Here is a 21,725-nt window from a genome sequence, read left to right as displayed (position 1 = left end):
TAATGGCTGACATAACTGAGTATAAGAATCAATCCAATTTCTGTTAAAATTACAGAGGCCCAAGAAAGATCTGACTTCCTGTACAGTTGAGGGTTCTTTAGCTGCTTTGATGGCAATTGTTCTGTTCTGAGTAAGTTCCCTTTTGCCTTTGGAAATTTTCTGACCCAAGTAAACAACTTCTTCCTGGGCAATTTGTGCTTTGGCAAAGCTAGCTTTGTGACCATTTGTACTGAGGTGGTTCAAGACCACCCGTAAGTCTTTGTCATGATCATCTTTATTGATGGAGGCTATTAGAACATCATCTACATACTGAATAATGGTGGAAGGCAGATCAGGCAGTTGCCTGAGATGATTCTGCAGAGCCATGTGGTAAACAGTTGGGCTATTATGAAAACCTTGCGGTAGTCTAGTCCATGTGTGCTGTTGCTGATTGACTGTAAAAGCAAACCATGGTTGTACATGTTTAGCCAGTGGTACTGACCAGAAGCCATTCGCCATGTCAATGACTGAAAACCATTGAAGGTCAGGAGTTAAAGAGTTAAAGATTGTAGATGGATCTGCCACGAAAGGAGCTTTTCTGACAATGAATTGATTTGCCTTTCTATAGTCAATAGTGAGGCGCCATGTGCCATTAGCCTTTTTTACAGGCCATACAGGGCTGTTTGATGAACTGTGAATGCGCATTAAAATACCCCTCTCTTCAAGTTGTTTTATTATAGGTAGAATGCCTTGAATTGAAGTTTTATTAATAGGGTATTGTTTGGTACAATGTGGAGCGGATCCCATAAAAGTGACTGGTTCCATTTTTAAAAGACCACAATCATTTTTGTCAATTGCCCAAATTGGATGGCTTTGTATTTCATCTTTTTTGATGTGTCTAATGGACCAGGTGATTTTTCCATTATTGAAATTGAGTGAAGAATTTAGTTGTGATAAGATGTCCATACCTAGAAGTGCTTGTGTTACCGGACCTACCCATATTGATGTCATCAGTTGATGTGGTCCAAATTCTAAAAGCAGTGGTTTAGTCTTCCGAAGAGTGACCGAGCCTCCTCCTGCAGCAAAAGCTTCAATTGTTTCTACAGTTAGGGGAAAGAAAGCAGCACTCTGTTCAGTAACACAGGTAAGTTCAGCTCCAGTGTCAAATAAAAAATCGATATAAATGCCTCCCACTCTTAATGAAATATATAGTCCATCATTTTTTTGTTCCACAAGTGCATGTAGAGAGAAATGGAGAGAATCATCAAGAGTGGGTTCTAGTAGTTTTTTGAATTATCATACAGAGAACTTCTTTGAGCTGGAGGACAGCTGTTTAACATTTCATTCATAGCATTATCATCGTCGTATAGATTCCTACGTGGGTACAGCTCGTCCCTACGTGGTTACGGTTCCTCCCTACGTGGGTACGGCTGGGAGGGTCTAGAATCCCTGTACGCAAGTCTGGGTGTGTCTTGTTGGAACGTAACCCTAGGTGCGTCTTGTTTGTGTGAGTTACGTAATTGACCACGAGGTGGGTATGTATTGTAATGAATATTTTCTACTTCAATATCATCTCTTGAATCCATCCGTTGTTTTTGATAGCATTTTGCCATCCAGTGTCCTACTCTACCACAGAAAAGACATTGTGGTATTTCCTTACGTGATTTTAATGGAGCAAGGGTACATGTTTGCCCTGGCGCCGGTGGTGAAATTGTAGTTACTGCTGATATTCCTGCAGGTGCTGCAACAGCCGCCGCTGGAGCAGCAGGTAACATGGGCTGGATTTGAGCAATAGGCTGCATTTGAGCAGCTGCAGTGTTAAAAGTTGCCTGATTGTACAAACCACGATCTATCTGAATGCATCGGTCAACTATGTCTCGGTATGTGCCAGCTGTGGCCCAAGCTGGTAAAACCAAATTAAAGGCAGCAGAAATTCCAGGTTTAACACCGGCTATAAAAGCCGTTTTTAATGGACTTAAAGTGCTTGCATCCCATGTGTCATTTTCCTGGTCGAGTGTCATCCCTGAATATTCCATCCAAGTATGTAAAAATCTTTCCTCAAAATCCTGAATATCTTCATCATTTTTTTGAATGCAAGCTGTGATCTTAGACCAATTGGTCCTCGGGGGACGGAATTTTAATAGCCAATTCTTGACTGCTTGCCAACCAGCTTCTAAATTTTGCAAATCGTCTCCAAAGGGAACTTCTACTTCATTTTTAAGGGTTAAACTTATACGAGTACCTAGCATGATAGTCAGAATTTGTACTCCATCAAGTGGGTGGAGACTGTAAATGGCTTGTAATCTGTGAATTCCATCCCATGTGGTCATACCACCCTTTTTAGGGTGTGGAAGACCCTTGGACCATTCGTCAATTTTAGAAGGATCAATTTGTTCATGAACCCATTGGTGGTCAAATATGTTTCTAGTGATAGTTTCACCATCTTCTTCTATTTTTTTGCTTCCAACCCTAACCCGTTTGCGTTTTAAAGGGGCTAGTCGAATTGCTTTAGTATTTTGTATTGTAGGAACACTATCTTCGTCTGATTCATCCGACAGAGAAAATGATTTATTTTTAACAATTGATCTCGGCTGTGCAATTGCCGATTGTGCCACTAGGTGGGTGGCTTGGACTGCTTTCTGAGTTTGTTCAATCTTTTGTACAGAAAGCATGTTTGTCAAAGAATTGCAATGTTCAGTCACGCTGGTTATATTCCTTTCTAAAACACATCTTTGTTTCACTAACTTGCAATTTTCAAGTTCAATTCGCTCAATTTTTAATTGCAATTGTCGGTATTTTGACTCCTCTTCAAAGACTTGATTTTGGAATTCTGTTATTTGAAAAGATAACTGCTGGAGTTCAGAGGTTTTGTTTCGCAAATCTGTTTTAATTTCATCATAATGCTCACGTTTGGATTTTGCATCTTGCAATTCTTCAACAACTGCAATTAGTTGCTTTTTAGTGGACCTATACTCATCATCGCTTCGCTCAGTAGTTAATTGCAACTGTTGGTATTTTGAATCCACTTTAAAAACTTGGATTTGAAATTGCTGGAGTTCAGAGGTTTTGTTTTGCAAATCTGTTCTAATTTCATCATAATGCTCAAGTTTGGATTTTGCAACTTGCAAATCTGTTTTAATTTCATCAGAATGCTCAAGTTTGGATTTTGCATCTTGCAAATCTGTTTCAAGTTTGGATTTTGCATCTTGCAATTCTGTTTTAATTTCATCACAATGCTCAAGTTTGGATTTTGCAACTTGCAATTCTGTTTCAAGTTTGGATTTTGCATCTTGCAAATCTATTTTAATTTCATCATAATGCTCAAGTTTGGACTTTGCATCTTGCAATTCTGTTTTAATTTCATCATAATGCTCAAGTTTGGATTTTACAACTTGCAAACCTGTTTTAATTTCATCAGAATGCTCAAGTTTGGACTTTGCATCTTGCAATTCTGTTTCAAGTTTGGATTTTGCATCTTGCAATTCTGTTTTAATTTCATCATAATGCTCAAGTTTGGATTTTGCAACTTGCAATTCTGTTTCAAGTTTGGATTTTGCATCTTGCAATTCTGTTTTAATTTCATCATAATGCTCAAGTTTGGATTTTGCAACTTGCAATTCTGTTTCAAGTTTGGATTTTGCATCTTGCAAATCTATTTTAATTTCATCATAATGCTCAAGTTTGGACTTTGCATCTTGCAATTCTGTTTTAATTTCATCATAATGCTCAAGTTTGGATTTTGCAACTTGCAAACCTGTTTTAATTTCATCAGAATGCTCAAGTTTGGATTTTGCATCTTGCAAATCTGTTTCAAGTTTGGATTTTGCATCTTGCAATTCTGTTTTAATTTCATCATAATGCTCAAGTTTGGATTTTGCATCTTGCAATTCTGTTTCAAGTTTGGATTTTGCATCTTGCAATTCTGTTTTAATTTCATCATAATGCTCAAGTTTGGATTTTGCAACTTGCAATTCTGTTTCAAGTTTGGATTTTGCATCTTGCAAATCTGTTTTAATTTCATCATAATGCTCAAGTTTGGATTTTGCAACTTGCAATTCTGTTTCAAGTTTGGATTTTGCATCTTGCAAATCTGTTTTAATTTCATCATAATGCTCAAGTTTGGATTTTGCAACTTGCAAATCTGTTTTAATTTCATCAGAATGCTCAAGTTTGGATTTTGCATCTTGCAAATCTGTTTCAAGTTTGGATTTTGCATCTTGCAATTCTTCAACAACTGTAATTAGTTGCCTTTTAGTAGACCTATACTTATCATCACTTCGTTCAGTATTTAATTGTAACTGTTGGTATTTTGACTCCACTTTAAAAACTTGATTTTGAAATTCTCCGATTTGAACAGAGAACTGCTGGAGTTCAGAGGTTTTATTTTGCAAATCTGTTCTAATTTCATCATAATGCTCAAGTTTGGATTTTGCATCTTGCAAATCTTCAAGAACTGCACTTAGTTGGTCTTTAGTGGACTGAAGCTGATGATCACTTTTATTTTTAACAATGATCTCTTGCTGACTGTGTATCTGTCCCGTAATTACCAAGGACCATTTTACACGTTCTGCACCGTGTAATCGTGTGCATTTTCCCCATGCTCTCTTGATATTATTGAAGGACCACTGTCCTCTGGGGATATCATACTTTGATTCAATTTTCTTTGAGGTTTCACATAGGTTAAAATGTCTACGAGTGAAAGATCTACAATCCCCCAACATATCTTCAACAGAAACATCTGGTATTCCAGCACCCCCCTTGGATGTAGTGGGGAGTAATTTTCTGCCTTCTAAAGGCTCTGAATCTACACTTTGATTAGGATCAGCCATAACTTTTCTTGATCGCTGACTGCCGTTTTATTTTAGTTACTGCAGTGACTTATCTTCCAGTCACGTCTGATAGTCTGACCGACTGGCACTTGATTTATTTAACACAGTTTATAAAAAATGTTCTTTTCAAGGGTCGAAGTACTGATTGATGCGGCTTTAAGACTTTTAATGGGTGAAAAATATATTTCTTACCCTAGTCTAGCCGTGGGTTCCGGCTGTCTTCTGGGCCTCCTCCGATTGTCTCCGAAGCTTCCCGAAGGTTTCCGACCTCCTCCGATTATCTTCAAAGCTTTCCGGCGTCACCTGGGCCTCCGAAGGTCGTCCTCAGTACTCCCCCCCACTGTCTGACTACGCCAAAACAAATGACTTGTAATCAGAAGATTCTAGGTTAGACTCCTGGCTGGCTCGCCAATTAAAGGAAACTATAATTTATAGAGATTCTTAACCTGTCGAACTACGCCAAGTTTGGGGGAAGCTTAGTTGATGAATCAAGTCCTGGCGCAATACGACAAGTTGTAAGATTTATAATATTTGTAGACTGTGTTAAGTTGTTCGATTCCTTGTATTATTCGACTGTGTATAGTTGAAGGAATTTATATCATCTCTGCTATTCGGTTATCAGTAGCACTTTGCGAATACTGGAACTCAGCAGAAATTTGCAGTATAAACTCCTCAGGTGCCAAAAAGAATTGTTTTATTTGTAGTCGCTTGATTACAATTTGAAAGTCATTTAAAAGGCAATTCGTAGACAATTCAAAGCTTTCAGAGAATTACAGACATTATCTTTCTTTGCTTAGGCAGACAGCTCGAAAGTAACTTTTTAAAGGTCAAAGTCTGGCAATGAAACATGAAGAGAGAGAGAGAGCTAATCTTCAGCTAAACTCAAACTCAAAGTCAAAAGTGGACTAACATCACTGACACAGACTGTTAGACTGACAGAACGCCCAAAAGACATCTCTAAAATGGAGACTATAAAGGGCAAAACTGACTAAACTAAACACTAAAACCAAACCTAACCTAAAATGGCCGGGAGAAACTTTCAGTTATACACTTTCATATCTGTCTTCTACACCATCACTTGCTGAATTTGCGCGGCTGTTCGCGCTGCACAATCTGCTCGTTCATTACCAACGTCAACTGGGGTTGTACCATTCGTGTGGGCAGCGCATTTAATAACGGAAATCTGCGCGGGCATAAAGAGGGCCTGCAGTAGGTCATTAACTAAACCCCGGTTGGATATTTCTGTGCCTGCCGAGGTAAGGAATCCCCTATTCTTCCAGAGTTGTCCGAAGTCATGAACAACCCCGAAAGCATATCGGGAGTCAGTGTAGATATTTACCCGGCGATCTCCCCCAAGTATACATGCACGGGTGAGGGCAAAAAGTTTGGCTTGTTGTGCTGAGTAAGGGGTCTGGAAAGCTGCCGCTTCTAGAATCAGACCATCCTGATCTATGATTGCATAACCCGACAGTCTCCGGCCAGTGGGGCTTACTAATGCACTGCCATCAACATACATAATCATGTCAGGTTGTTCTAACGGAATATCACTCAGATCGTCCCTTATTGTTGTAGTTTCCTGAATCAAGGCTAAACAGTCGTGACCAGGCGCGTCCTCATTGACAGGGGGACCACTGAGAAAACAGGCTGGATTGATAGTGGTACAGTATTTAAATGTCAGACGTGGATTGTTCAAAAGGTATATCTCATACCTATTCTGACGAGCTGCGGTCAGATGCTGAGTCTGCAGTTGCCCCAATAGTGCGATTACCGAGTGGGAGCTATACACCGTAATATCCTGTTGGAGAGTGATGTTGGCAGCAGCCTGCAAACTATTGTATATCGCTGCCAAGATCTGGGTGCAAACAGGGTGGCCCAACGCCACTGGGTCGAGTTTGGAAGAGTAATATGCTACGGGCCCATGTTGCTGGGTGAGTACCGCTGTTGAACATCCTTCCAGAACAGTACAGTATATCTGGAATGGTCGGTCGTATAGGGGCCTACCGAGGGCCGGTGCTTGTAGCAAGGCCTGCTTCAGGCAACGGAAGGCCTCGAGTGCCTCGGTGGTGAGAGTAAAATTCCCCCCTTCACTCGTGTAAGGCGTCAGCAGCTTTGTATTGACAGCGATGTTTGGTATCCACTGCCGACAATAATTCATCATACCCAGCCAATGACGAACCTCCTTGGCTATTGTAGGGGCGGGGAATTGGCATATTGGTTCAATCCTACTGGGTTCGAGACTTCTTTCTGTGGCTGTAAGTAAAACTCCTAAGAACTTAACTTTTCTCTGAGCCACCAAGACCTTGGCTTGTGAAACAACATAACCCAACGAGGATAGGTGGTTCAATAATTGGATCACATCATCCCTATTACTGGGCTCGTCAGGACTTGCCACCAATATGTCATCTACATACTGCACCAGAGTGGAACCATGCTCCAATGTCAAGGCCTGGAGTTGGGTCTGCAGACATCTGGAGAAGAGTGTAGGTGAATTGACGAACCCCTGTGGCAGTCGGGTCCAGGTATACTGCTGTCCATTGGAAGTGAAGGCAAACAAATATTGACTTTCAGTCGCAAGTGGGAGGGCAAAGAAGGCGTGCTGAAGGTCAATTACGGCGAAGACCCGGGCTTGAGCTGGAATTTGAGCCAGTATGTGGGCAGGGTTAGGGACGAGAGCATGTAACGGCTGTGCGATGGCATTAATTGAACGTAAATCCTGTACTAATCGGTACTGGTCTGGTTTGGCTGGTTTAGGCACAGCAAGTATGGGGGTGTTACATTCTGATTGGCAAGGGACCAAAATACCCTGTTTCAACAGATCTTGAATTAATTTATCTATTGATGGAGCAGCTTGAGATTTCAGGGGGTATAGTCGAATGGAAGGTAGCTTTACATGATCCTTAATCATCACCTTAATAGGTGTAACATTTGTCTTTCCCACTTGTGATGGGTATTCCGCCCAGACCTGTGGATTGACATATTCCAACACATCATGTCCCCTGTGATGCTGCAGTCGAGTGTTAATCGTTTCAGGGACCTCAAAATATTTTATGGTAGTGCCGTCCGGCATGACTTGAAGTGCGTAGTCTGTTGGATCCGAATGATCCACCGCCCTCCTGACCATTCGCCCCATATCCCTGGCATGGTACTGGTCATGGACCTGACGTGTAATATGAGGGCTTACCGAATCTGACTGTGGCCATAAATGTGGTGATATTGTAACAAAATCGGCTGTACCTTCTTTTCCCGTGACTGTGGGTGTAACCTTGACTGGCCATTCGGTCTCAAGTAATGGCCGGTATTTGTCCTCCAACTCCCTGTTTCGTCCAGTTCTGTCATAGGCCAGGGTAACGTGATGCAGTGACTGTTCTACGTCTAACGTCCACCACTGGGGGGTGATAGAAATATAGCACTGTTGTCTCATCCTCCATGATGTAACCGTTACCCCCTCATCTCCGCATTCTAGCTGTAGCTGGAAGATACACTGTAAATCTCGGGCCAACAAGTTACAGTCCAATCCAATAGTCACTACAAACTGATGCTCTGCAGACTTATTCTCGTAAGTGACTGTCACAGGTTCAGAAATAGGATACTCACAAACCTGTCCTTGGAACCCTGACAATTGCTGCGTGTGATCGGATAATGGTAATTTAAGTGCTGATTGTACAGAAGACATGGCTGCCCCAGTGTTGATTACAAATGAGTGATGTTGATCTCCTATCTGCAGAGAGATAATAGGTTCCTTGTCCGATTGGAGAGTCCTTATGGCTAAATTAGCTAGTCAATCCTGTTTTGGGAAAGGGTTTTCCTGGGAGAAGTCAGTGTATCTCGTCTGTCCTCCCCTTGGTGGGTACCCTCTCCTTTGGGTCGGATAATCTCCTTCTACTGCCTGTCTTTTAAAGGGGCATCCCTGTTGCCAGTGATCGACACGGCCGCAATTAAAACATGCATTGCTCCCTCTATTTCTGCCCCGTCCTCTTCTTCCAGTAGACCAATGGCCCCTCAGAGGGGGCTGCGGTTGTAGAGCTGTTGATTCGTTCGGTGGGCCATAAAAAGGGGGTGAGGGTCCCTTTGGGTGGGTTTGGTATCCTCCTCTTCACTGATCCACCCACCCAAAGTCACTATATTGGGGCTCCTGCTGGTAAACTGCCATTTCTGCCGCTTGTTGGGATCGCCAATCATCCTTTTTCATTACATACTCAGTCTTAAGCTTTGTAACTGAGCCTCCTTCTTGGCCTACACCCTCCTTCCAATAAAATCTGACTACCCTTGCCATCTGGGAAGGGTCGTTCTCTGTCCAATTCATGTTATTACATTTCACAGCAGTAACCACAGAAGGTGGTAGGCAATGCATTAACATAGCACAATATTGAGGGGAATTCTGACCATTTTGATACAGCAAATCGCCTGACTGCCCCCGGTAGATTTCATTAAAACGCTCCAGAAATTCCTCTGGCTCTTCAGTCTTCTTAGGTTTTAGGTCTAAGATAACAGAAAGATTTATGGGCCTTTAAAATGTGTATTCAACGCATTCAAGATCTGTGTCCTTCTATCGTCGTCTAATGCATAGGCCTGCTGAAGTGCGGCATGACTAGCATAATTCAGGTGGTTAAGATAATTGCGGTACTCTGCTGGGGTTAAAATCTGCTGGACTAGGGCCCAGAGGGCCCTTGAATCAGCTTGATAAATTGAGATGGTAGTTCTCAAGGAATCCACGAAGGCAGCAGGAGATTTTTTTCTATCTGGGATTGTAGCCATAATAGCCATCATCTCACTGGGTGTCCATGGGAAGTAAACGTCTATCGTGGGGTTCGCTCCCGCAGTCACTGCGTCGGGGTTTCGCATCTTCCTAATCGGTAACTGTCTCCGAATGTCACCAGGGGGCACTCTAGCTATTTCCCCTGGTTGTTCCAAGACTTCAACGTCTCTCCCTGTCACTAGGGGGAGTTCTTTCTCTTCAAAAGAAGTTGTTTCAGCTTCCTTTGTTCCCGAATCTTGTGGTTTCTCCTTAGTTTGGAGAGACTTAGGTGATATGCTTAATTGTTTCAGGTGAGGGTCAAGCCCCTCTCTCGCTGTCCGAGATCTTGTCCTAGAGCTAACTGGGCTTGTGGGACAGAGTTCCTTTTGCTCTTCTGGTCGTGAAGTTGGTAAATCAGGACCCACACTATCACCCACACTATCATCCAAAAGGGCTTGAGCTTCTGGCATATTTGGAATCTGGGGAGCAATGACTGGGTATATATTATTGCACTCTGGTGGTTCTGGAATGAACGCAGACCATGCTATAGGTGCAGACGGAACTTTTACTGACTTTTCCAAATTATTGAATTTTTATTTTTCTGTCAATTCAAGGCCAGCCATTGAACTACGTAGCTCATCTCTTGTTTGACCCGCGTCTTTCCTGTCTCTACTTGCTCTTTTTTTAAATGCACATTCCTTTTTCAAGATCTGTAATGTTTTTAGGTTACCCTGTTCACTAATTGGAATCCCCATTTTAAGGGCATTGTCCTGCCAGCTAGACAACATAATCTTATCTCTTTCCTCTTGACAATATTGCCTCCATAATCCAATTAATTCTTTAGCTTTCATACTTTGATTTTTTTCTCCAAATTTGTCCCTGGATTTTCTTAACCATTTCTAGGTCTTTGGTGCCCCCTAGTGGCCATTCATCTCCCATTTTAGTTCTTAACTGTGCTGACAATTTTCTAAAATCCTTCGCTTTGTCCGGATACTTATCACATAATATTTGCAGTGGCATGCCTGGATCATTTGTGCTATCCAAGGAATTCCCCATAATCTCAACTAGTCCTCGGAACTGCGTTTTTCGCCACTACAGTCGAAGGAGACAATTTTAGCTTAATCAACTATATTTTTAACACACACACACATGGAGGTGAACCATTTTCAATTTCAAATGTCGCATCGACCTCCCATAATCTAACCCAACCGAATTAACTCACAAATGAAGTTGAACCATTTATAGTTTTAAATGTCCCATCAACAATATAGCCTTCCCCAGCCGAATTAACTCACAAATGAAGTTGAACCATTTATAGTTTTAAATATCCCATCAACAATATAACCTACCCCAGCCGAATTAACTCACAAATGAAATCCCATCAATTAAAATGCTAATCCCCAGACTGACCTGTGATTTCGTCGTGGCGGTCTTTCTGTGCCAACCGCGAGTGACCAGACTAATCAGACGATAAGAAGAGGGGAACAATCAATGTGCGGTCATTTTCCAGTTCTACATTGAGGGCCCTCGTTCCCCATCCTCCTGTTCATAATCAGTCTAATTCTGATTTCGCAGTTGAAACCAGGATCGCCCTGAGAAATCAAGGTTTTCGGCACAAAATGTTGAATCCCAAATTTCTTTATCCGTCAGTCTGGCCTCAATAAAAGTCGAGATGGATTTGCAGGTATAACATTAGTTATTTTATTCAGCTTGCAAGCTACCTAGCCCACAGTGATACAGATAACATGTTGCTCTCTGCAGCCCCGGGAGCTAAGTGAATGTCCCACACAAAGAGATCAGTACTGACACATTCAAATGGCATCAAGTTTCACATACTCGACACCCATAGGCCATCCTATGTCCCTCCTGACTTGTTTGATCTATTCTGATTGGCTCACTTCCAATCCCTTTCTCCGGCCCCTATCAATGCAGCATCACTCTCATAGACACACCTCTTCCTGCTTTTTTCCATGCGGTCTAAAATCCTTTGTCTCTACTTGCCAGAATCAAAGTGGCTTATTTCTACATTACATTAACTAATATCTCTAAAGTAACTATTTTATATCACATTCGTCACAAGCAGACCGGCAGCATCCCTTTGGTTTCCTTTCCCAAATTCTTCAACTTGGACTCGCATTTTCCCAATGACTTGCGATGTGGCAACTGTTGTTGCGCAGGGACAATGCACTGGGACTTCAAGACATTGACGAGTAAGGTTAGTTCTCTGAGATATGAGTGGGAAGCTACAGAGATACAGATTGTATTTCAAGAGAGGGAATAAAGGGTGTCATCTGGTGATTGTTGTGGCAGAGAGTGAACGCAAGTAAGCTCATCTAGTAAAGTAGCAAATTATGCAAATCGCAAATTTCAGGGTGTAAATAGATCTGTCAACGCCACATCTTCATGGAAAACGCCCCATCCTTTATCCCGCCCGAATCGTTCTTGCTAGCATGCAGCAACATATATCGTCCAATAAAAATGCAAATGACTGCAGATGTGAAATCTGAAAAAAAACAGGGAATGATGGAAAATCTCAGTGGGTCTGGCAGCATCTGTGAAGAGAGAACCGAGCTCACGTTTCGAGGCTGGGTCACTCTTCATCAGAGTAAATCATTTGATCATTCAATCTTTGCTCACAGACATCGCTGACAGACATTCAAAATGTTCCTCCTCTATTTCCTGAGGTCAATTCTGTCGTGCATTCAAAGGAAAATACTGCAGATGTTGTGAACCTGCATGAGAAGCTAAATATGATTGGATTAAAGCTCAGAAAATTAGAGGATGTCTGTGGAGCCAGACACAAAGTTAATGTTTCAAATCCGTGTGATCCTTATTCAGAGCTGAAGCGAGGTTACATGCAATGGAGTAGATGAGGAAAATGGAAGTTGCGTGAAAAGTGGGAGATATGGAAGTTTGAATCAAGTTTGACATAAATCAAGGGAAAGCAATGTTGAAGGTCAGTACCACAGAAATGTTGTCAACATTTCCTGCGTCCACCATTAAATGAGGAGCATCCTTCACAGGCTACATGCTTAAACCGGAATGTATAAAGGTACTGCTGAGAGTTGAACTCAGGATCTTCTGTTTACAAGACAGGCGCTTTAACCATCTAAGCCACAGCACCAATCTGCAAGACAGCTTTGCAAGTTTAGAACAGATTTCAATTGTTTTGATTAAACATCAGTATTGTTGATTGCTCCTGCTGACTTTGAGAGTGCAAACGAAAATATTCATCGGCACTGGGCTTTTGAAACTGTAAAAATTGCAGTTATTCTGAAAGTTATTAATTTAAAAGCAGTTCTGCAGGAAAGAAGTATACAAACAGGAAATATTTTGCGAATTGGGAAGTGATTAAACATGGCCAGAAAACTAAGTGGTATAATGCTGGATAAGACCAGGAGAGAGTTTTTACATTCACTGAAAATCTAGCAAAAATTCTTGAAAATTCTGGACGGCTGTTGCAATTTGGCAAACACGACGTTGTCACGGTTCTTCCACTTTCCATTAAATTCTTTATTTTTATTTCCTACCGTTCATTGGGAAGCAAACGCCTTGAGCCAAAATCAAAGCCCTGACAGGGACTTGAACCCTGGACTCTCAGATTAAAAGTCTGATGCTCTACCGACTGAGCTACCAGGGCCCATTGAAAAAAAGTTCTCATAGCTCACTTCAAAGTCTCATATTGTATCTTTTGAATTTCCTTCACTGGAAATTCAGCCTCTCCAGCTCATTTCCCTCGCAAGCAGACCGGCAGCCTCCCTTCGGCTTTCTTTCTCAAATTCTTCACCTTGGACTCGCATTTTACCAATGACCTGTGATGTGACAACTGTTGTTACCCAGGGACATGCACTGGGACTTCAAGACATTGAAGATTACGGTTAGTTCGCTGAGATATCAGTGGGGAGCTGCAGAGATACAGATTGGATTTTGAGAGAGGGAATAAAGCGTGTCATCTGTTGTTTGTTGTGGCAGAGTGTGAACGCAAGTAAGCTCATCTAGGAAAGTAACAAATTATGCAAATCGCAAAGTTTCAGGGTGTAAATAGATCTGCAAATGCCACATCTTCATGGAAAACGCCCCATCCTTTATCCCGCCCAAATCGTTCTTGCTGACATGCAGCAACATATATCGTCCAATAAAAAGGCAAATTACTGCAGATGTGAAATCTGAAAAAAAACAGGAAATGATGGAAAATCTCAGTGGGTCTGGCAGCATCTGTGAAGAGAGAACCGAGCTAACGTTTCGAGGCTGGGTCACTCTTCATCAGAGTAAATCTGTGAATCTGCATGAGAAACTAAAAATGATTGGATTAAAGCTCATCAAATTTGAGGACGTCTGTGGAACCAGACACAAAGTTAATGTTTCAAATCCGTGTGATCCTTATTCAGAGCTGAATCGAAGTTACATGCAATGGAGTAGATGAGGAAAATGGAAGTTGCGTGCAAAATGGGAAAAATGGAAGTTTGAATCAAGTTTGACATAAAACAAGCGAAAACAATTTTGAAGGTCAGTACCACAGAAACGATGTCAACATTTTCTGTGTTCACCATTAAATGAGGAGCATTCTTCACAAGCTACATGCTTCGACCTGAATGTATAAAGGCACTGCTGAGATTTGAACTCAGGATCTCCTGTTTACAAGACAGGTGCTTTAACCATCTAAGTCACAGCACCAATCTGCAAAGAAATTTTGCAAGTGTAGAACAGATTTCAATTGTTTTGATTAAACATCAGTATTGTTGATTTCTCCTGCAGACTTTGAGAGTGCAAACTAAAATATTCATCAGCACTGGCCTTTTGAAACTGTAAAAATTGCAGTTATTTCTGAAAGTTATTAATTTAAAAGCAGTTCTGCAGGAAAGAAGTATACAAACAGGAAATATTTTGCGAATTGGGAAGTGATTAAACATGGCCAGAAAACTACAGTGGTATCATGCTGGATAAGACCAGGAGAGAGTTTTTACATTCACTGAAAATCTAGCAAAAATTCTTGAAAATTCTGGACGGCTGTTGCAATTTGGCAAACACGACGTTGTCACGGTTCTTCCACTTTCCTTGAAGCATCCTGCATTCTTGATTTTTATTTCCGTTCATTGGGAAGCAAACGCCTTGAGCCAAAATCAAAACCCTGACAGGCACTTGAACCCTGGACCCTCAGATTAAAAGTCTGATGCTCTACCGACTGAGCTGCCAAGGCACATTTCAAATACATTCTCACAGCTCACTTCAAAGTCTCATATTGTACCTTTTGAATTTCCTTCACTGGGAATTCAGCCTCTCCAGCTCATTTCCCTCGCAAGCAGACCGGCAGCCTCCCTTCGGCTTTCTTTCTCAAATTCTTCAACTTGGACTCGCATTTTACCAATGAACTGTGATGTGACAACTGTTGTTACCCAGGGACATGCACTGGAACTTCAAGACATTGAAGATTACGTTTAGTTCGCTGAGATATCAGTGGGAAGCTGCAGAGATACAGATTCGATTTTGAGAGAGGGAATAAAGCGTGTCATCTGTTGTTTGTTGTGGCAGAGTGTGAACGCAAGTAAGCTCATCGAGTAAAGTAGCAAATTATGCAAATCGCAAAGTTTCAGGGTGTAAATAGATCTGTCAACGCCACATCTTCATGGAAAACGCCCCATCCTTTATCCTACCCAAATCGTTCTTGCTGACATGCAGCAACATATATCGTCCAATAATAATGCAAATTACTGCAGATGTGAAATCTGAAAAAAAACAGGGAATGATGGAAAATCTCAGTGGGTCTGGCAGCATCTGTGAAGAGAGAACCGAGCTCACGTTTCGAGGCTGGGTCACTCTTCATCAGAGTAAATCATTTGATCATTCAATCTTTGCTCACAGACATCGCTGACAGACATTCAAAATGTTCCTCCTCTATTTCCTGAGGTCAATTCTGTCGTGCATTCAAAGGAAAATACTGCAGATGTTGTGAACCTGCATGAGAAGCTAAATATGATTGGATTAAAGCTCAGAAAATTAGAGGATGTCTGTGGAGCCAGACACAAAGTTAAGGTTTCAAATCCGTGTGATCCTTATTCAGAGCTGAAGCGAGGTTACATGCAATGGAGTAGATGAGGAAAATGGAAGTTGCGTGAAAAGTGGGAGATATGGAAGTTTGAATCAAGTTTGACATAAATCAAGGGAAAGCAATGTTGAAGGTCAGTACCACAGAAATGTTGTGAACATTTCCTGTGCCCACCATTAAATGAGGAGCATCCTTCACAGGCTACATGCTTAAACCGGAATGTATAAAGGTACTGCTGAGAGTTGAACTCAGGATTTTCTGTTTACAAGACAGGCGCTTTAACCATCTAAGCCACAGCACCAATCTGCAAGACAGCTTTGCAAGTTTAGAACAGATTTCAATTGTTTTGATTAAACATCAGTATTGTTGATTGCTCCTGCTGACTTTGAGAGTGCAAACTAAAATATTCATCGGCACTGGGCTTTTGAAACTGTAAAAATTGCAGTTATTCTGAAAGTTATTAATTTAAAAGCAGTTCTGCAGGAAAGATGTATACAAACAGGAAATATTTTGCGAATTGGGAAGTGATTAAACATGGCCAGAAAACTAAGTGGTATAATGCTGGATAAGACCAGGAGAGAGTTTTTACATTCACTGAAAATCTAGCAAAAAGTCTTGAAAATTCTGGACGGCTGTTGCAATTTGGCAAACACGACTTTGTCACGGTTCTTCCACTTTCCATTAAATTCTTTATTTTTATTTCCTACCGTTCATTGGGAAGCAAACGCCTTGAGCCAAAATCAAAGCCCTGACAGGGACTTGAACCCTGGACTCTCAGATTAAAAGTCTGATGCTCTACCGACTGAGCTACCAGGGCCCATTGAAAAAAAGTTCTCATAGCTCACTTCAAAGTCTCATATTGTATCTTTTGAATTTCCTTCACTGGAAATTCAGCCTCTCCAGCTCATTTCCCTCGCAAGCAGACCGGCAGCCTCCCTTCGGCTTTCTTTCTCAAATTCTTCACCTTGGACTCGCATTTTACCAATGACCTGTGATGTGACAACTGTTGTTACCCAGGGACATGCACTGGGACTTCAAGACATTGAAGATTACGGTTAGTTCGCTGAGATATCAGTGGGGAGCTGCAGAGATACAGATTGGATTTTGAGAGAAGGAATAAAGCGTGTCATCTGTTGTTTGTTGTGGCAGAGTGTGAACGCAAGTAAGCTCATCTAGGAAAGTAACAAATTATGCAAATCGCAAAGTTTCAGGGTGTAAATAGATCTGCAAATGCCACATCTTCATGGAAAACGCCCCATCCTTTATCCCGCCCAAATCGTTCTTGCTGACATGCAGCAACATATATCGTCCAATAAAAAGGCAAATTACTGCAGATGTGAAATCTGAAAAAAAACAGGAAATGATGGAAAATCTCAGTGGGTCTGGCAGCATCTGTGAAGAGAGAACCGAGCTAACGTTTCGAGGCTGGGTCACTCTTCATCAGAGTAAATCTGTGAATCTGCATGAGAAACTAAAAATGATTGGATTAAAGCTCATCAAATTTGAGGACGTCTGTGGAACCAGACACAAAGTTAATGTTTCAAATCCGTGTGATCCTTATTCAGAGCTGAATCGAAGTTACATGCAATGGAGTAGATGAGGAAAATGGAAGTTGCGTGAAAAATGGGAGAAATGGAAGTTTGAATCAAGTTTGACATAAAACAAGCGAAAACAATTTTGAAGGTCAGTACCACAGAAACGATGTCAACATTTTCTGTGTTCACCATTAAATGAGGAGCATTCTTCACAAGCTACATGCTTCGACCTGAATGTATAAAGGCACTGCTGAGATTTGAACTCAGGATCTCCTGTTTACAAGACAGGTGCTTTAACCATCTAAGTCACAGCACCAATCTGCAAAGAAATTTTGCAAGTGTAGAACAGATTTCAATTGTTTTGATTAAACATCAGTATTGTTGATTTCTCCTGCAGACTTTGAGAGTGCAAACTAAAATATTCATCAGCACTGGCCTTTTGAAACTGTAAAAATTGCAGTTATTTCTGAAAGTTATTAATTTAAAAGCAGTTCTGCAGGAAAGAAGTATACAAACAGGAAATATTTTGCGAATTGGGAAGTGATTAAACATGGCCAGAAAACTACAGTGGTATAATGCTGGATAAGACCAGGAGAGAGTTTTTACATTCACTGAAAATTTAGCAAAAATTCTTGAAAATTCTGGACGGCTGTTGCAATTTGGCAAACACGACGTTGTCACGGTTCTTCCACTTTCCTTGAAGCATCCTGCATTCTTGATTTTTATTTCCGTTCATTGGGAAGCAAACGCCTTGAGCCAAAATCAAAACCCTGACAGGCACTTGAACCCTGGACCCTCAGATTAAAAGTCTGATGCTCTACCGACTGAGCTGCCAAGGCACATTTCAAATACATTCTCACAGCTCACTTCAAAGTCTCATATTGTACCTTTTGAATTTCCTTCACTGGGAATTCAGCCTCTCCAGCTCATTTCCCTCGCAAGCAGACCGGCAGCCTCCCTTCGGCTTTCTTTCTCAAATTCTTCAACTTGGACTCGCATTTTACCAATGAACTGTGATGTGACAACTGTTGTTACCCAGGGACATGCACTGGAACTTCAAGACATTGAAGATTACGTTTAGTTCGCTGAGATTTCAGTGGGAAGCTGCAGAGATACAGATTCGATTTTGAGAGAGGGAATAAAGCGTGTCATCTGTTGTTTGTTGTGGCAGAGTGTGAACGCAAGTAAGCTCATCGAGTAAAGTAGCAAATTATGCAAATCGCAAAGTTTCAGGGTGTAAATAGATCTGTCAACGCCACATCTTCATGGAAAACGCCCCATCCTTTATCCTACCCAAATCGTTCTTGCTGACATGCAGCAACATATATCGTCCAATAATAATGCAAATTACTGCAGATGTGAAATCTGAAAAAAAACAGGGAATGATGGAAAATCTCAGTGGGTCTGGCAGCATCTGTGAAGAGAGAACCGAGCTAACGTTTCGAGGCTGGGTCACTCTTCATCAGAGTAAATCTGTGAATCTGCATGAGAAACTAAAAATGATTGGATTAAAGCTCATCAAATTTGAGGATGTCTGTGGAGCCAGACACAAAGTTAATGTTTCAAATCCGTGTGATCCTTATTCAGAGCTGAAGCGAGGTTACATGCAATGGAGTAGATGAGGAAAATGGAAGTTGCGTGAAAAGTGGGAGATATGGAAGTTTGAATCAAGTTTGACATAAATCAAGGGAAAGCAATGTTGAAGGTCAGTACCACAGAAACGTTGTCACCATTTCCTGTGTCCACCATTAAACGAGGAGCATTCTTCACAAGCTACATGCTTCGACCTGAATGTATAAAGGCACTGCTGAGATTTGAACTCAGGATCTCCTGTTTACAAGACAGGTGCTTTAACCATCTAAGCCACAGCACCAATCTGCAAAGAAATTTTGCAAGTGTAGAACAGATTTCAATTGTTTTGATTAAACATCAGTATTGTTGATTTCTCCTGCAGACTTTGAGAGTGCAAACTAAAATATTCATCAGCACTGGCCTTTTGAAACTGTAAAAATTGCAGTTATTTCTGAAAGTTATTAATTTAAAAGCAGTTCTGCAGGAAATAAGTATACAAACAGGAAATATTTTGCGAATTGGGAAGTGATTAAACATGGCCAGAAAACTACAGTGGTATCATGCTGGATAAGACCAGGAGAGAGTTTTTACATTCACTGAAAATCTAGCAAAAATTCTTGAAAATTCTGGACGGCTGTTGCAATTTGGCAAACACGACGTTGTCACGGTTCTTCCACTTTCCTTGAAGCATCCTGCATTCTTGATTTTTATTTCCGTTCATTGGGAAGCAAACGCCTTGAGCCAAAATCAAAACCCTGACAGGCACTTGAACCCTGGACCCTCAGATTAAAAATCTGATGCTCTACCGACTGAGCTGCCAAGGCACATTTCAAATACATTCTCACAGCTCACTTCAAAGTCTCATATTGTACCTTTTGAATTTCCTTCACTGGGAATTTAGCCTCTCCAGCTCATTTCCCTCGCAAGCAGACCGGCAGCCTCCCTTCGGCTTTCTTTCTCAAATTCTTCAACTTGGACTCGCATTTTACCAATGAACTGTGATGTGACAACTGTTGTTACCCAGGGACATGCACTGGGACTTCAAGACATTGAAGATTACGTTTAGTTCGCTGAGATATCAGTGGGAAGCTGCAGAGATACAGATTCGATTTTGAGAGAGGGAATAAAGCGTGTCATCTGTTGTTTGTTGTGGCAGAGTGTGAACGCAAGTAAGCTCATCGAGTAAAGTAGCAAATTATGCAAATCGCAAAGTTTCAGGGTGTAAATAGATCTGTCAACGCCACATCTTCATGGAAAACGCCCCATCCTTTATCCTACCCAAATCGTTCTTGCTGACATGCAGCAACATATATCGTCCAATAATAATGCAAATTACTGCAGATGTGAAATCTGAAAAAAAACAGGGAATGATGGAAAATCTCAGTGGGTCTGGCAGCATCTGTGAAGAGAGAACCGAGCTAACGTTTCGAGGCTGGGTCACTCTTCATCAGAGTAAATCTGTGAATCTGCATGAGAAACTAAAAATGATTGGATTAAAGCTCATCAAATTTGAGGATGTCTGTGGAGCCAGACACAAAGTTAATGTTTCAAATCCGTGTGATCCTTATTCAGAGCTGAAGCGAGGTTACATGCAATGGAGTAGATGAGGAAAATGGAAGTTGCGTGAAAAGTGGGAGATATGGAAGTTTGAATCAAGTTTGACATAAATCAAGGGAAAGCAATGTTGAAGGTGAGTACCACAGAAACATTGTCACCATTTCCTGTGTCCACCATTGAATGAGGAGCATTCTTCACAGCTACATGCTTCGACCTGAATGTATAAAGGCACTGCTGAGATTTGAACTCAGGATCTCCTGTTTACAAGACAGGTGCTTTAACCATCTAAGCCACAGCACCAATCTGCAAAGAAATTTTGCAAGTGTAGAACAGATTTCAATTGTTTTGATTAAACATCAGTATTGTTGATTTCTCCTGCAGACTTTGAGAGTGCAAACTAAAATATTCATCAGCACTGGCCTTTTGAAACTGTAAAAATTGCAGTTATTTCTGAAAGTTATTAATTTAAAAGCAGTTCTGCAGGAAAGAAGTATACAAACAGGAAATATTTTGCGAATTGGGAAGTGATTAAACATGGCCAGAAAACTACAGTGGTATCATGCTGGATAAGACCAGGAGAGAGTTTTTACATTCACTGAAAATCTAGCAAAAATTCTTGAAAATTCTGGACGGCTGTTGCAATTTGGCAAACACGACGTTGTCACGGGTCTTCCACTTTCCTTGAAGCATCCTGCATTCTTGATTTTTATTTCCGTTCATTGGGAAGCAAACGCCTTGAGCCAAAATCAAAACCCTGACAGGCACTTGAACCCTGGACCCTCAGATTAAAAATCTGATGCTCTACCGACTGAGCTGCCAAGGCACATTTCAAATACATTCTCACAGCTCACTTCAAAGTCTCATATTGTACCTTTTGAATTTCCTTCACTGGGAATTCAGCCTCTCCAGCTCATTTCCCTCGCAAGCAGACCGGCAGCCTCCCTTCGGCTTTCTTTCTCAAATTCTTCAACTTGGACTCGCATTTTACCAATGAACTGTGATGTGACAACTGTTGTTACCCAGGGACATGCACTGGGACTTCAAGACATTGAAGATTACGTTTAGTTCGCTGAGATATCAGTGGGAAGCTGCAGAGATACAGATTCGATTTTGAGAGAGGGAATAAAGCGTGTCATCTGTTGTTTGTTGTGGCAGAGTGTGAACGCAAGTAAGCTCATCGAGTAAAGTAGCAAATTATGCAAATCGCAAAGTTTCAGGGTGTAAATAGATCTGTCAACGCCACATCTTCATGGAAAACGCCCCATCCTTTATCCTACCCAAATCGTTCTTGCTGACATGCAGCAACATATATCGTCCAATAATAATGCAAATTACTGCAGATGTGAAATCTGAAAAAAAACAGGGAATGATGGAAAATCTCAGTGGGTCTGGCAGCATCTGTGAAGAGAGAACCGAGCTAACGTTTCGAGGCTGGGTCACTCTTCATCAGAGTAAATCTGTGAATCTGCATGAGA

The 21,725-nt window shown here is 41.3% G+C and overlaps 8 non-coding genes across 8 annotated transcripts; all 8 read right to left on the bottom strand.

Annotated features, from left to right (window-relative positions):
- Positions 1–12,593: 12,593 nt before the first annotated feature.
- Positions 12,594–12,667, bottom strand: trnat-ugu (transfer RNA threonine (anticodon UGU)). Its single transcript has one exon. It is a non-coding gene; the product is annotated as a tRNA-Thr (tRNA).
- Positions 12,668–13,110: 443 nt separating this feature from the next.
- Positions 13,111–13,183, bottom strand: trnak-uuu (transfer RNA lysine (anticodon UUU)). The gene has a single exon. It is a non-coding gene; the product is annotated as a tRNA-Lys (tRNA).
- Positions 13,184–14,143: 960 nt separating this feature from the next.
- trnat-ugu (transfer RNA threonine (anticodon UGU)) lies at positions 14,144–14,217 on the bottom strand. Its single transcript has one exon. It is a non-coding gene; the product is annotated as a tRNA-Thr (tRNA).
- Positions 14,218–15,813: 1,596 nt separating this feature from the next.
- Positions 15,814–15,887, bottom strand: trnat-ugu (transfer RNA threonine (anticodon UGU)). The gene has a single exon. It is a non-coding gene; the product is annotated as a tRNA-Thr (tRNA).
- Positions 15,888–16,330: 443 nt separating this feature from the next.
- On the bottom strand, positions 16,331–16,403 carry trnak-uuu (transfer RNA lysine (anticodon UUU)). Its single transcript has one exon. It is a non-coding gene; the product is annotated as a tRNA-Lys (tRNA).
- Positions 16,404–17,363: 960 nt separating this feature from the next.
- Positions 17,364–17,437, bottom strand: trnat-ugu (transfer RNA threonine (anticodon UGU)). The gene has a single exon. It is a non-coding gene; the product is annotated as a tRNA-Thr (tRNA).
- A 1,483-nt stretch (positions 17,438–18,920) lies between these two features.
- trnat-ugu (transfer RNA threonine (anticodon UGU)) lies at positions 18,921–18,994 on the bottom strand. The gene has a single exon. It is a non-coding gene; the product is annotated as a tRNA-Thr (tRNA).
- A 1,482-nt stretch (positions 18,995–20,476) lies between these two features.
- On the bottom strand, positions 20,477–20,550 carry trnat-ugu (transfer RNA threonine (anticodon UGU)). The gene has a single exon. It is a non-coding gene; the product is annotated as a tRNA-Thr (tRNA).
- Between the last annotated feature and the right edge of the window lie 1,175 nt (positions 20,551–21,725).

The sequence above is a fragment of the Scyliorhinus torazame genome, chromosome 4 (genome assembly GCF_047496885.1).
Source record: "Scyliorhinus torazame isolate Kashiwa2021f chromosome 4, sScyTor2.1, whole genome shotgun sequence".
NCBI classification, from domain to species: domain Eukaryota; kingdom Metazoa; phylum Chordata; class Chondrichthyes; order Carcharhiniformes; family Scyliorhinidae; genus Scyliorhinus; species Scyliorhinus torazame.
Note: the sequence above shows the minus strand (reverse complement) of the source record. Positions and strands in the feature narration are given on the sequence as shown.